This window comes from Artibeus jamaicensis, unplaced genomic scaffold (assembly GCF_021234435.1).
Source record: "Artibeus jamaicensis isolate MK-2021 breed Jamaican fruit bat unplaced genomic scaffold, CSHL_Jam_final contig_2379, whole genome shotgun sequence".
Lineage (NCBI taxonomy): Eukaryota > Metazoa > Chordata > Mammalia > Chiroptera > Phyllostomidae > Artibeus > Artibeus jamaicensis.
Window position 1 is genome coordinate 7,906 of NW_026521497.1, and position 15,973 is coordinate 23,878.

The window sequence follows — 15,973 nt, forward strand, 5'->3', positions numbered from 1 at the left end:
GTCTATTTACTCCCCACCGTCTATGATACTTATTCTCTGTACCTTTTCCCCTTCTCCTCCTCTGTTGTTAATCCTACATGTTGATCTCCATTTCTGGGGCTCTTCTCCTCATCTAGCTGTCCCCTTAGTTTGCTTCTGTTTTAGGGGTGGTTGTGAATAACTGTGAGTTTGCTGTCCTTTCACTGTTCATCTTTTTTATCTACTTTTCTTAGATAAGTCCCTTTCACATTTCCTATAATAAGGGCTTGGTGATGATGAACTCCTTGACCTTGACCTTCTCGGAGAAGCACTTTATCTGCCCTTCCATTCTAAATGAAAGCTTTGCTGGATAGAGCAATCTTGGATACAGGTCCTTGCCTCTCATGACTTGGAATACTTTCTGGCTCCTTCTTGCCTACAAGGTCTCTTTTGAGAAATCAGCCGACACTCTGATGGGAACTCCTTTGTAGGTGACTGTCCCCTTATCTCTTGCTGCTTCTAGAATTCTCTCCTTCATTTTAATCTTGGCTAATGTAATTATGATGTGCCTTGGTGTGTTCCTGCTTGGGTCCAACTTCTTTGGGACTCTCTGAGCTTTCTGGGGTTCGTGGAAATTTATTTCCTTTGCCAGATTGGGGAAGTTCTTCATTATTTGTTCAAATAAGTGTTCCACTTGTTGCTGTTCCTCTTCCCCTTCTGGTAGCCCTATAATTTGGATGTTGGAACATTTAAAGATGTCCTGGAGGTTCCTAAGCCTCTCCTCATTGTTTTGAATTCTTGTTTCTTCATTCTTTTTCTGTGTGGTTGCTTCTTTCTTCCTTCTGCTCCACTCTACTGATTTGAGTCCCAGTTCCCTTTCCATCACTATTGGTTCCCTGTGCATTTTCCTTCATTTCACTTAGTGTAGCCTTCATTTTTCATCTAATTTTCGACCAAAATCAGCCAGTTCTGTGAACATCCTGATCACCAGTGTTTAGAACTATGTGTCTGATAGGGTGGCTATCTCTTGGTGGCTTAAAAGTATTGCCTCTGGGGCTTTGATTTGTTCTTCTGTTTGAGCCATAATTTTTTGGTCTGGTCACACCTGCTACATATGATGAGTGGAGCCTTAGATGTCCACCATGGTGAGGCAACTCATGTCACTGGGTGGTGACACTGTGTGTGGGGTCAGGGTCAGAGAGGGCACAATGGCACTTGCTTTGCTCCCTCTCAGATTTCAGTCCCCTCTGCTACTTCCCACAAGCAAATTGGGCCCTTCTGCAAAGGACTTAAATGGACATTTCTCCAAGGAGGACATACAGAAGATCCAGGGACACATGAAAAGATGCTCAATATCACTAGCTATCAGAGAGATGCAGATTAAAACCACAGTGAGATACCACTTTACACCAGTCAGAATGGCCATCATAAACAAAGCAACAAACAACAAGTGTTGGAGAGGTTGTGGAGAAGAAGGGACCTTAGTTCACTGTTGGTGGGATTGCAGACTGGTACAACCATTATGGAAAACAGTATGGAATTTTCTCAGAAAAATGAAAACAAACCCGCCTTTTGACCCAGCAATTCCACTGCTAGGATTATATCCTAAGAACCCTAAAACACCAATCCAAAAGAACCTATGCACCCCAATGTTCACAGCAGCACAATATACAATAGCCAAGAGCTGGAAGCAACCTAGGTGCCCATCAGTAAATGAATGGATCAAAAAATTGTGGTACATATACACAATGGAATTCTATGCAGCAGAAAGAAAGGAGGAGCTCCTACCCTTTGCAACAGCATGGATAGAACTGGAAAGTATTACGCTGAATGAAATAAGCCAGGTGTTGAAAGACAAATACCATAGGATCTCACCTTTAACAGGAAGCTAAACAACAAAAGAAAGAAGCAAGCAAAATAAAAACAAAGACACTGAAATAGAGAACAAGGAGACAGTGACCAGAGGGGAGAGGGGAGGGAATTTCAGGGGGAAAAGGGGGAAGGGTTTACAGGAACTAGTACAAAGGACACATGGACAACAACTAAGGGGGGTGGAAATGGGAGGGAGGTGGGGAGCACTGGGGGGGGGTGGGCTGGGATGGGAGTAAAAACAGAAAACTGTACTTGAACAATAATTAAATAAATTGTAAAAAATTGGGCCCTTCTGGTGCTGGTTCCCTGGCGGGTGGGCTTGTGTACATTCTAGAATGCTCTGGGTCTCTCCAGTGGACTCTCCTGTGAGGCTGGGAGCCTCTCCTGGCACCTCAACCCCTGCAAGTTTTTTCAGTCCATGCTTTTAGGCTTTATTTCCCATCACTGGGGCCCTGGGTTGCTCAGTCTCTTTCACTGCCCATGTTTTGCCTATTTTATCTGCATGTGAATGTGTGTCCACGTTCAGCCATGTGCCTTGCATGCCTCACGGGGTCTGCTCATTTCCTCCCCATGTCTGGGTCTGCCAACCACAGCTTTTTTCTGCCTTGACCCCTCTCCTCCAGCCGCTGACTGCACCCCTGTTACCAGTTTGGATGAATGGTTCACTGTTGTCAGACTTCGTTCGGTACAGTTCAATTTTCTGTCTGTTCTGGTTGTAGTTTTGTTTCTAAATCTTTGTTGTCCTTAAGCGTGGTTGTGCAAGGAGGCACAGTGTTTCCACCTCCACCTCCATCTTGGCCGGTAGTTCTATTATTTCCTTTTTGTACATGAATACAAAGGAAGCAATTTAGTAGTGCTCACCCCCAAACATGGTGATCACCAATCAGCCTACAGGGTATTGAAGTCAACAACTGGATTCAGTAGGAAAAAGGCTGCCCCCAGCATGGGGAACAACTTCACAGCAGCACTATTATTCAAGGCTACTGAAGAAATTGCCATGAGAGCCCCATCAACTATCTATGTCCCACATTCCATTGAAGCGCTTTTAAACTCTCACTGTACTCAGCCTTATTCTGCCAGCAGGCTAGCCTCTTATGAAGTATTGCTGCTTTCCACTGTCTGCATTACTTTAACTTGATGCAACATTCTCAACCCTGATACTTTGCTTCCTCCTCTACAGGACAAAGATGATCATGACTGTGTTCTATTAACTAATTATCTTCTGACACTTAGGAATGATTTAAGGGAGATGTCTATTGATAATGCTGCCCTAATTTGGTTTACAGATGGGTCCTCTTTAAGGGATGAACTGGGACATTAGTGTGCTGGATATGCCATTACCTCTTCAGTTGATGTACTTGGAAACTCCCAACTGCTAGCAATAAAGACAGCAGAACTGGCTGAATTAATTGCTTTCACTTGGGCCTGTCATCTATCTAAAAACCTGACAGAGAAAATATATACTATTAACCAGTATGCTTTAGGAGTAGCACATGACTTTGGCATGGTATGGAAATAGAGAGGTTAACCTCTTAAACTCTTCCGGGGGACTTCCACCAAGATGGAGGCGTAGGTGGAGATGCTATTCCTTCTCACACAGCCAAGTTTAGAGACAACAAAATTTTAGCAACAGAAAACACAGCCAAAACACAGAAAATTGAACTTCTCGGAAGTCTGATAACAACTAATTCTTCAGCTGGACTGGTAAGAGGGGCGAAGACAGCAGCTGGTGGATCAGGGTTGCACAGGAAAACTCGGTCAGACAAACTCAGGTGCACGGTTCCCAGGCGTGGGGTTGCAACGGGCGGACCCAGTGAGTGACTGGTGGACCCAGCCAGGGTGCAGGGCGGCAGGTAGACCGTGGTCACACATTTGCACGCAGATAGACTGGCGAAGGAGTGAGCAGTGAGACAGACCAAGGAGGCCCCAGCAGCGGGAAGTGGCAGAGGGGGCCACTATTGTCCCGCTCTGACCCCACCCCCACATACACTGTCACAACCCAGTGACCTGGGCAGCCCTGCCCTGGTGAACACCTAAGGCTCCGCTCCCCATACTTAACGGGTGTGAACAGACCAAAAATGGCTCAAGTAGATCTCAAAGCCCCAGAGCCCATAACTCTAAGCAACCAAGAAATAGCCAAACTTTCAGGTGCACAGTTCAAAACACTAGTGATGAGGACGCTCACAGAGCTGATTGATTTTAGTCACAAATTAGAGGGACACATAAAGGCTAAGCTAGTTGAAATGAAGGGAACTGCAAAGGAAACTAATAGTGATGGAAAGGAAACTGGAACTCAAATCAAGGCAGTGGACCAGAAGGAAGAAAAAAATGACCAAACAGAAAAATATGAAGAAACAAGAATTCAAAGAAATGAGGAGAGACTTAGGAACCTCCAGGACAACTTTAAATGCTCCAACATCCAAATTATAGGGGTACCAGAAGGGGAAGAGGAAGAGCCACCAGTGGAACACTTATTTGAACAAATAATGAAGGAGAATTTCCCCAATCTGGCAAAGGAAATAGACTTCCAGGATATCCAGGAAGCTCAGAGAGTCCCAAAGAATTTGGACCCAAGAAGAAACACACCAAGGCACATCATAATTACATTAGCCAAGATTAAAATGAAGGAGAGAATTCTAGAAGCAGCAAAGGATAAGGGGACAGTCACCTACAAAGGAGCTCCCATCAGACTGTCAGCAGATTTCTCAAAAGAGACCTTACAGGCAAGAAGGGGCTGGAAACAAGTATTACAAGTCATGAAACCCAAAGACCTACCACCAAGATTGCTCTATCCAGCAAAACTTTCATTTAGAATGGAAGGACAGATAAAGTGCTTCTCAGATAAGATCAAATTCAAGGAGTTCATCATCACCAAGCCCTTATTCTATGAAATGTTAAAGAGACTTATCTAAGAAAAGGAAGATAAAAAGTATGAACAATGAAAGGACAGCAAACTCACAGTTATTAACAACCACACCTAAAACAAAAGCGAACTAAGAGGACAGCTAGATCAGGTGCAGAACCATAGAAATGAAGATCTCATGGAGGGTTAGCAACAGGGTAGTGGGAGGAGGAGAAGGGGGGAAAATGTACAGAGAAGAAGTAGCATAGATGGTAGGTAGAAAATAGATCAGGGGAGGGCAAGAATAGTAGGGGAAATATAGAATCTAAAGAACTTGAGACACGTGGTCATAAACTAAAGGGAGGGAATGGTGGGGGAGGGGTGCAGGGTGGAGGGGAATGAAGGGGGGAAATAGAACAACTGTAATGGCATCATCAATAAAATAAAGTTAAATTTAAAAAAACTCTTCAGGGGTACCTATTAAAAATGGAGAGCAGTTTTCAAAATTATCAGAGGGTCCACAACAATCAAAACAATTGGCGATAATTAAGATACCAGGCCACTCTAAATATACTACTATAGGGGCAAGAAGAAATCAGTGGGCAGACATAGCTGCTCAGCAAGTGGCCCTAAATGATAAAGTCGTCCAGATGTACAAATGTGTCTCTATTCCTCAGTACACATTAAAAGAAACCTGTCACAGATGACGCATCATGGTGTGTACAGAAGGAAAAACATTTATGAAGTGCTTCCTACACATCAGGCAGGGCTCAGAGCATTTTGTCTGTGTGAAAGTGTTTAAGAAACTTTGAGAAATATGAGAAAGAGATCTAATCAGCAAGAGGTGGGAAATAATGACAACTATATCCTAGATTAAAAGAAAATCCTTAAGGTGAAAAAAAACCCCTGTCTTTTAAAATTCCAGGAAACTGCCACAGATGATGAAAAACGGATATGGAAACAAAAGGGGGAGATTTGATAGCCATCAGCAACAATGGATTGGGCCTAATAAAAGACCTATTCTACCTATTGGAGCACAGCTACCAATACTTCAATGTATACATGAGTTGACCAACTAGGGCAAGAGAAAAATGATATCATGGGGGGAAAAAACAATATTCTTGGAAGCCTTCTCCCACAGTGGCTCTATGTGTGCAACCACCATTCTGTTTGCCCTAAATACACCCTGGAGAAACCCTCCATTGGTTCCAGGGGCACCTTCCTTTATGCCCTGGGTCTTCTGAGATATGGCAGGTGGCTTTTATCCTTATGCCACCATCTCAAGAATATGAATGTGTATTAGTATTAATTTGTATGTTCTTGCACTGGGTTGAGGCTTTTCCTTGCATGAGAGCAACAGCACAAACCATAGGACAAATTTTATTGGAAAAAAAGAATTCCCACATGGGAGGGTGGGTTACCCAGGGACAGAAGGACTTATTTTACCAGACAAGTAATTACATCGACTTGAGTAATTTGCACCATAATGTAACATGTCCATTGATTCCCCATCCTCAGGATTGGTGGAGCCGACCAACAGAACAATGAGGACTCAGTTGGCAAAGTTAACAGATGTTTTTAATCTCCCATGGCCAAAAGCCTTCTCTTCAGCAGTCCTCACCCTGTGAGCCACCCCTCTGGGGAAACGTCAGTTGTCACTTTTTTAGATAATAACAGATCGACCTATGAGGTTAGATGAAGAACTTTATGAGCTGACATTATTGAAAGGGGACATCTTACACTATTGCCAAGGTTTGATCAAGTTACTTCAGGAAAATGCCCAATTGGTATCTGCTTCATTTTACAGTGAGCCCCAGAAGATGAGGACTTTAAAGATCATGGACTACAACCTGGAGAATTTGTTTATTGGAGGAGACACCAGATAAAAGATTCTCTACAACCTTGTTGAAAGGGACCATATCAGGTATTATTAACCAATCCACATACAGCTAAATTAAGAGGTATAAACTCATGGATTGAACTTTTTCCTTTTAAAAAGGTACCATACCTGGAGTGGTCAAAAGTTCACATTTCTGAGATGTGATTCTGATGAAAACCTGCTGAAAGTCTGGACTTTAAGACTCATTATGAAGAGCAGACATTGTATTTCTTCCTTCTTATTCTATTTTGATAATAATACCTGTAGCAGTTGTTGTAAGACTTTGTTGGATTCATATATACTCTCATTAATAAATACATTAGTCTAGGATCGAATAAGAATAGGAAATGAAACTGATTTACATTCTTATACCTGTCAGCCTGCTATACCTATACATAGAAACTGTATATGCTTTCCTAGACCCCCTCCCTTACTAAACATAGAAAGGTTAATTTGGAAGCCCATTATCTTTCTCATTTGTTATTAGAAAATGATGTTATAATCATTCATTATGATGATGACACTGATTCTTTTACTACTGGCTACCTACTGGCTTTTTCCCACTGTTAACTTTTAGTCACATACTATTAAACAAATATTTGCTATTGGATTATTGTTACTGTTTCTCTTTTTATTATGTAAATAGACACAGAAGGAAGGGGCATAACAGACATAATAGAACTTGAATATAATAGCCTGTAGGTTAGAAATGATCCAGAGCATTTTTCTCATTAATTGTCAGATCTATGCCCGACTAAACCTATTGGGAAGGCCATAGAACCAAAAATTTAGCCCACTCTCATATTCCAGGTTACCTAAAATCCCCTTCATTCTCATTGGCCAGAAGTAAAAAAATGTGGAACACAGTCTTACACAACAACAGATGAATTCCTAGGAATGAGCCTTCTTAGCTTTGTGGGACTGAACAATGATCAAAATGGTCATCAATGCATCTTCTGGACTGACTTATGACCAAAAGGGGGAAATACAGAAAGGAAGGGAGCATAAGGTCCTCAGTGTAAATCAATAACAAGGGAAAAATAGAGTTTATCTAAAAATTCCTGCTATGGCAAACCATGGGAAATAGTCAGTCATATACATTGAGATATATGTACATCTCATTAAAAGTTTTGAAACTAAAGGTCAGTGTTACAGAAAACAGTGCCTGCTCTTTCTACTTCCAGATTGTCAACGTAAGAAACCTCCAAACCTGTTGAGAATTTTTATGAGTTTAATTGAGCCAAGCTGATGACATATGCTGGGGAGCAGGGTTCTCAAATGCTCCAGAGAATAACAGTTTTGTAGCTTCTTTTATACATTTGAGATTAGGGAGGGAAGGTAAGGAAGTTTACATGAAGATGAGAGAAAGCAAGGTGGGGACTGGGTTACATGATAGTTAATATTATGTGTCCTCTTTGAGGGGCCTGAAAGGGGGCATTTCAAAAGAGTGTTAACCTAGATGCACAGAAGAATGGGAGGGGCTTGCTGAAGGCCAAAAATAACCTTTTACTAAAAAGTGATATGCCTGGGGTATGACTATCCACCATGACCTGCACACTTAGAAATTTATGATCAGATCACCCTGTGAAATTACTTCCCATAGAACTTCTTTTTGTCATCCACAAAATAAAATGCATCTCAAAGAGTTTCAAGGCAATTTAATTGTTTCCAGATCCATCCTTATCTTTCCTCACTCTTCATTTAATTTCATATAAAACTATTAGTCATTGAAATGTATGTAGCCTAATTAAAAATGTACCAGATGTACTTTTTGCTTACTCCTCTGCCCATATAAGCACTCCACACTTTTCTGAAGCTGGAGCACTGTTTCAGGGTTTCTTGAGACTCTGCACTTATGCTGTAGTCTTCAGAGAGGCTCAAGTAAAACTCCTCTCAAATGTCCAGAGATTTAGTTTTCTTTCCATTGACACTTGTAGTCCTACAGTAAATCCCACTTGCTTATGGTATGTAATACTGTATATGTGCCTCTGAATTTGGTTTGCTAATATTTTGTGGAGGATTATGTCATCTATATTTAAGAGGAAGATTGGTCTGCAGTTTTCTTAACCTTGGATGTCTTTGAGTGTCTTTGGCACCGGGGTCATTGCTTTGTGCTGAGCTCAGCTTATCAATAGTGATACTATTGGCTAGGAATGCCAGGAGGCCTTAGGACCCTGGACCCAAGGTGAGCCCCCTTTCCGAACCAGCGTTGTGGCTGGATCAGTGCTTGTGGTTCTGATCATGCCTGCAAGATAAACCTCAGTAATAACCATCAGGAAATTTTGAAAGGACAAGTTTTACTATTTATAAGTCCTGGAGGGTACATGGCATGCCTGGGGCTACTTGGTAAGGTTGCGGTTACAGAAAAAGAGCTCAAACCTGGGGTTCTGCTATTATTGGGGTCAAGGGTAGAGACCTAGAGTTTCACAGGTTTACTCTTTTTTCTTTTTCTTCATGGCCTTAAAAAAACCCTCGCCCGAGGATATGTTTATTGATTTTGGAGAGAGAAGAAGGGGGAGAGAAGGACATTGCTGTGAGAGAGAAATATTGACTGGTTACCTCCCACACATGCCCTGACTCGGGGGTTGAACCCACAACCTAGTTATGTGCCCTGACCTGGAACCGAGCCCACAACCCTTAGGTGCACAGGATGATGCTCCAACCAACTGAGCTACCTGGTGAGGGTTCACGAGTTTACTCTTTACTGGTAGATATAAAACATAAGAACAGATTAACAGGTCTCTTTTGGAGTTTGTGACTTCCTACAAATTTTCTCATTGCACCTATGTGCCTAATTTGTTGCCACAAAGTTGTCACACCATTTTCTTATAATTCTTTCAGTGTACATAGAGTCATTGGTGATGTTTCCCTTTTCAGTCCTGATTTTGGTGATTTCTCAGGAATCTTGTTGCCTTCTTGGTCAGTCTGCCCAAGGAGTGTAATTTTGATTACCTTTTTAACTAACCAACTTTAGGTTTTATTGCTTTCATGGTGACAAATTCAGAATAAAGGTTACCTCTGAGGAAGACGAAGAGAATGGAACCAGGAGGAGGACTACGGGGGACCTCCAAGGTAATAGTAGTGTGTAAAAAAATTCCTATAAATATGTGATGAGGGAATGAAGGACTCCTAAATACGTATCTCTGACTCTGACCATTCACTGGTGCTCCACAATCAAACTTTGAAGTGCATTCTGGATAATTCCACTTGCATGTCCTACAAGATCCTCAACCTCAACATATCCAAAAACCATCACTTCTTTCCCCAAATTGCTTAACTTTGTGGAGACGGATGGCCATTTCTCAGGTGAACGTACATGGGGAAAAGACCGCTACCCAGACCTGGCAGATGTCTGTCTACTGTACATCAGTTCCTCTGGAGCAAGAGCAAGCCAACCAACTCTCTTTTTGTTTAGAAAAATGTTTAAATTAAAGTACAGTTGGCTGGCATACAATGTAGCATATTGGTTTCAGGGTACAACATAAGTGATCAACATTTACATATCTTAACGATGTGAAAATTAAAAACAAAAATCCCATAACACCCAGCAATTTCATTTCTGGACATTTACCCTAAGAAAAAGACAACACTAATTCAAAACGATATCTGTACCCCTGCATTCATTGCAGCATCATTTATAATAGACAAGATGCAGAAGGAAACTAAGGTCCATTGATGGATAAATGGATCAAAAGGAATGTATTGCATACATGCAATGGAATATTACCCAAACAACTCTTTTTTTAATTCTCAGCGGTGTCCCCAGGCATGTAGAAGATGCTAAGGCATATCAGCAATCTGAGACAGAGGAGGCAGAGACCACTCTCTCGGGTAGTTCCCCAGAAAAGCCCAAACATTGGATGTGTGCTCCAACTCTGGTTCTCCCCAGGAAGAAGGTGGGAGTTGGGGTTTTTGTTCCTGCTCCTTTTCTCACTGGGCCAGAGGCATGTGTATCAGTCCAAACTGTCGCCTTTGTTCTCTGAGGCCCAGGACCTGCCCCAACCTGGCAACCTTTCCTATCAGTGCTTAGATACGGGCAAGGTAGAAGCTAGTTCTCTGAGCAGCCTCATGAAAAGTCTGAAAACTGGACGTGTGTTTCTTTCCTCTCTTTCCCTCTGCAGGGAGAAGCTGAGGATCTAGGAGTTTTCTTCCAATTACCACACTCTGCTGGGAGGAGGAACTATGGTCAGTGAGTGGGTCCTAGTCCAAACCATTGCTTTTCTTCAAAGCAGCACCTGACCTGTGGTGCTTAGATTCACGCAAGAGAGGAACCAGTCTCCTAGGAAGCCCGCTGAAAAGGTGGAACAAGGGATGTATAAAAACAGTTTTCTCTTTCTCTCCTGAGGGAGAAGGCAGGAGCTGGGAGTTTCCTCCTGGACTGGCACTGTGCCAGGGCCAGAGACTTTGGCAAATGAGAGCCATGAAGTTTTACCACTGGCTTCAATTGAGTTGGTTTCTCACTCCAAAGGGGGGCAGAGGCCTCTTAACTAGTTCTGGATTTCTCACAGAGGGAATTGGCGCATGTGCCATTCTTACTAATGTCTGCATAGGGGGGAAGGAGTGTGTCTGGGGCTTCCTGTTGCACCATCTTCTGATGTCACCATCTCATTTGGATGCTATCAATGAGTAAAATATGTAGTAAGTAAACTACATATCTCAAAAGGTGTTTTAGAGAGCCTATATGCTGTACACCTGAAACTAATACAAATTAGTGTTGAATGCAATGTGTAAGTGGAAAATGAAATAATAAAAAATTAAACAAACTTACAAAATATGCTTTTAACAAAATGAAAATGGAGATACAACCCACAGATTGGGAGACAATATTTGAAAAACACACTTATTATGAACGATTTGTACCTGAAAGAGGTAAAGAACAGTCAATATTCAATAATACAAAATCGAACAACTCAATAAATAATGAGCAAAAAAATTGAACAGACACTGTGCTAAAGAAGATAATGCATGGCCCAGAAGCTATTGAGACCCTCAACCTCATTCATCATTAAGGAAACACAAATTAAAGCCACAGTGAAAAACCACAACATACCTACAAGCATGGCTAAAAGAAAACAAAAACAGGGAATGGTAGGGGCCAGAGGGATTGAGGAACCACTAGAACTCTCATTCATTATTGGGGAAAACATAAAAGGGTATAGACTTTCTGGGAAAGAGTTTATAAGTCTCTTACAAAGTTAAAAAACATGCTTCCCTTTTGTTTCATTCAGCAAGCTAACTCTCGATATATGCCCAAGAGGAATAAAAACTAATGTTCATGGGACACTTGCACGCAAATGTCCATAGCAGCTTCCTCAGCTGCTCAGGTGATGTACACTGGGACCGGGTGAATAGCCACATTTTTACAGGACTGCTGAACACGGGGTATAAGCTGACATCCATCCTAGCAGCCCAGAGTGTCATGATGGATGTTAGAAAGGGGTTTATGAGGCACTGGTAATAAAAGCAGATGGGGACACACACAGTCTGGTTCACTGTAAGCTGACCACTGCTATGGATCAAAAGAGTGGTTGTTTCTCCAGCCCCAACTTTGATCATTGTAAGTTACACACTTGGAGGTCAGAGCAATAACACCCACAGGGTCATTGGTCTGTGGGGTAAGAGCCATCGAGGTGGGGAAGGCCAACTGAATCCTCTGATACTAGTCTCACCCCAGGCCAAGACAGAAGGTCAAAACCAATACCACCATCCTTCTGAGCCTCAGGTGGGGGGTGTGGTTAGGAGAGATTAGCAACCCTATTAAAGACATATAAAATGCAGAGGAAGAGGAGGCAGCAGAGCCCCAGGGATGAAGAAAGTGGAGGAGGTGTGAAGAAGTTCTATGATTCTCTCTATGGGGGAGAGAGGGAGGGAAGGAGGGAGAAAATGGAAACGGCGAGAGGGATGTCAGAGGCCTCCCCAGCATAGATGGCTAATGTTTCCTGCGATGCTGGTGGGTACAGATTTTTCTCTGTCCTTCGCTGTCCATTCCAGCATGTCTGAAACAGCACACCACGTCTTGAAAACTCACTGGGACAAGTGAGGGAGGGCCTTATCTGCACGCAGGCAGGGATTGTGGGGGGGGCAGAGGGGCCACACTTCGGGAGTATGATCAAAACTTCAGAGTGCGCCCACTCTCCCTGCTCCATAGCCTTCTCCATCAGACCCAGAAAAATGGGGCCTTTGCGTGCCCTCTACCAACAGATGTTGAGACACCCCAGGCCTCTCTCAGAAATCGCGTGGAGTAGGATGCAGGAGGGAGAGGTGACTGTAAAGACAGAGGAGTATGAATGGGAAAGAGAGGGAGAAGCATGGAAGGAATGGGGTAATGCTGTGCCACTAGGTGTTGGGTGGCAGAAGAGAGGGGACATTCTAACACTTTAGGACCTGTACAAACCAAGAGAGTACCAGGACTGACTGGCTCAAGGAAGCTGGAAGCCAGGCAGTTCAGGAAAATTGGACAGACAGCCAGTGACCTGTTCAGCCTGCCCACTGTAAAGCCGTGGCTCTGCGTCCTTTCATGCCCTTAAAACAAGTCTATACATACACTGATATGTATTCTCAGACATTATAGAGGATTGGGAAGGGTTTTTTTAAACTTACAAAATTGTATCCAATTCCATACCTGTGCAAGTAAGTTGCTGTATGCCCTTGAAATCTGGGAACACGGCCTCCTGCGTTGTTTTGACTGCAGCGTTTTAATCTAGTGGATGCATACACCACGTTGCATTCACCCATTTCCTTGCTGATGGGACTTCAGAGTGTTTCCAGGGTCTCCTGTCACCAGCACCCTTGTGCACGTGTGCTGCTACACTACCTGTACCAGCATGTCCCAGAAGATGTACCCTTCAGAGGACTTGCCGGGTCACAGAGGAAATGGGTGCTTTTTCAGGGTTCAACTTTTCCACTCAAAGCAAGGGCTCTGGAGCAGGACTGTCTGCTTTCAATCCTACTTCTGAACTCAACAAGCCGAATGACCTTGGGCCAGTGCCTTAAACTCTCGCTGCATCTTTCATCACCCTTCAGAGGGCTCCACAAGAGGGCACTTCACTCCAAGGATGACAGTGAGGATGTTAGTGCTTATCTAGAAGAGCGCCACACACACAGCACCTGTTGCCCAAGTGGCTTTCCCTCAACCCTGCCACTTACCCTCCCAAAAGGGTCTTCAGTGCCACAGCACAGGCCCCGAAATCTCACACCGCTACGTGGGCCGCCCTGCCCCACCGCCTCAGCAGTGGGCAAAGCACTGATTTGCTCATAATTTCTCTCACGTTTGGGATGGTTCCAACCTGGTGTGTGAAAACCGAAATAGAGTTTCAGTTCACATCACCAGGATCAAGGAAGGCGAGAAACCTTTGGGGGGCCTTCGGGATCCCCTCTTCTCTGAAGGGACTCGGAATGGGGACATGCTGAGAGAGCAGGGAAAACCCCAGCCCATTCACTAAACCAGCCCCCCAGTAAAGTTTCCTGAGCACCGAGCCACCAGCCAATTAGGTCCCAACTCCTAATGATGATTGAGTTGTAGCAGACACCCTCCAGCCAGTCAATATGACAACTTTTTGCTCTCTGGCCCTTTAAGACAAAGTAGGCCCACCCCCACCAGGGACCAGAGACCAAAGAGTTTCTGGGGCCCCTTTCCCCATTGGGTGAGAAATCTTGTTGTGGAATAATGGTTGGCAGACCCGTTTGTGCTACATGCTTCTCCTCCACCCTGACGCTGCACCCTCACAAGCCCTCTGCCTGCCACCAGACAGTTCCCCGCATCTCTCCACTCTGTGCATGGAAAACTGGGCTCACCATTCCGACTCTGCCTGGAAAGCAGGCGCCTGGCCAAGCAAGGCGGAACCTGAAGGCATAAGAGAGAACCCCATCACCCTGAAATTCATCCGCCAGATGGGCCTGCAGCGTCCACTGCGTCAGCATGGTGGGATTTGGGACCACCCAGAGACCCTCCAGGTTATTGGCCAGGGCTTCCACAGGCCAACATACAAGGGATGTGCTGATTGGGGCTGGGCGGGGGGGGGGGCAATGAGCCTGCCGCGTCCTGGCGCCAAAGGTGCCTGGAAGTTGCGCATTGTTGCAGTCTGAGTGAGTTGTCCCTGGTGCCAGACCCAGGGCTTCTGCAGAAGTTTCGTTGCTCCTGCTGCCCGGCAGCAGCCTGTCCCGCCAAAGCCACCTTGCCCAGGGTAATTGTCTCGGCAGAAGCTAGACTTTTGGGGCTTAGCAACATGAGCTCCCTGGACGAGGACCAGGCCTCTGTTTCAAGGGTGGAGTTCCACCCAGAGAGAGGTCAGCAGGCCCGCACACTAGGCTTTGCTTTGGGGTCAGGGCAGAAGCCAGAGGGCAAAGGTGAGGGCCAGGGCCCCTTCCCAGACCCCGAGGGCTTTGTGGGCAACCAGCATGTGAGTGAAGGGCGGGGGCAGGTGCCCCAAGGCTGTGAAGGTAGACCTGCCTCTGGGGCCGCCTTTGAGGGGGCCACTCCAGCCCCCTTTGGCAACAGGGTTGCAGTGGCCATCCCGCAGTGGCTGACCAAGCCAGATGCCTGGGGTTTCTGCATTAGCCCCTTCCCAGAGAGCAGCAACAGACAAGTGTCGGCTGTGTGGTTGGACCCAGAGCCGGGTCCCAGGGATAGAGGCGCAGGGGCCCATGGCTGGGTGGGATCGCAGGTATCCCCCGGCGTCTCCTTGTACTTCAGGGGGCCTGAAGGAGGCGGTACCAGGGGAAGCCCTAAGCAAGGGGTGAGGTATAGGTCAAATGCCAGTGTGGGTCGCCAGCGTGCCTTTGAGGAAGGCCTGGACAGCTTGCCTTGGTCTGAGTCCGAGTCATCAGATGAGTTCAGTGAGAGGCAGCTGAGGAGGGTGAGCACTTGTCAGATAGGAGGAGGCTGGGCCAAACCCAAAAGCCTCAATGACACAGGCAGTCTCTGGAGAAGCCCTGTCAGGGAGGAGTTCCTTCCCATGCCAGGGCCTTGCCTGTCCTTCAGGTGCCGAGAGGCAGGACAGGCTGGTAGGGATCCGGAAGTGTCCTCTAAGGAAGCACACAGTGATTCCTGGGGAAAGGGGGGAGCAGGCCCAGCTACCTGCCCTTAGTTGCTGCTGCAGGTGGGCTGCCCAAGGCCACTCCTAGATGGAAAGTGGCCCAGGAGCAGAGGTCCCTGGAGGGGGGCCTCAGAAGTTGTCCGGGAGGGTTTCTTTCATTTACGGGGCCAGAGGAGAGGTTCAGGAGCTCCCCAGGATGCAGCCACCCTCTCTCGGATTTCTGCTGTTCCACTCTTGGGGACAGGCACCAGTCATGCCTTGACCCCTTTTGGAACCAAAGAGTCCAAGCCCACTGGCACTGGGCAGGAGTCTGTGGCCCAGAGGAACAGTGGGTCAGAGCCAGTGGTGGGAGAAGGAGATGACAAGGAGCCGAGCAGAGAACCATTC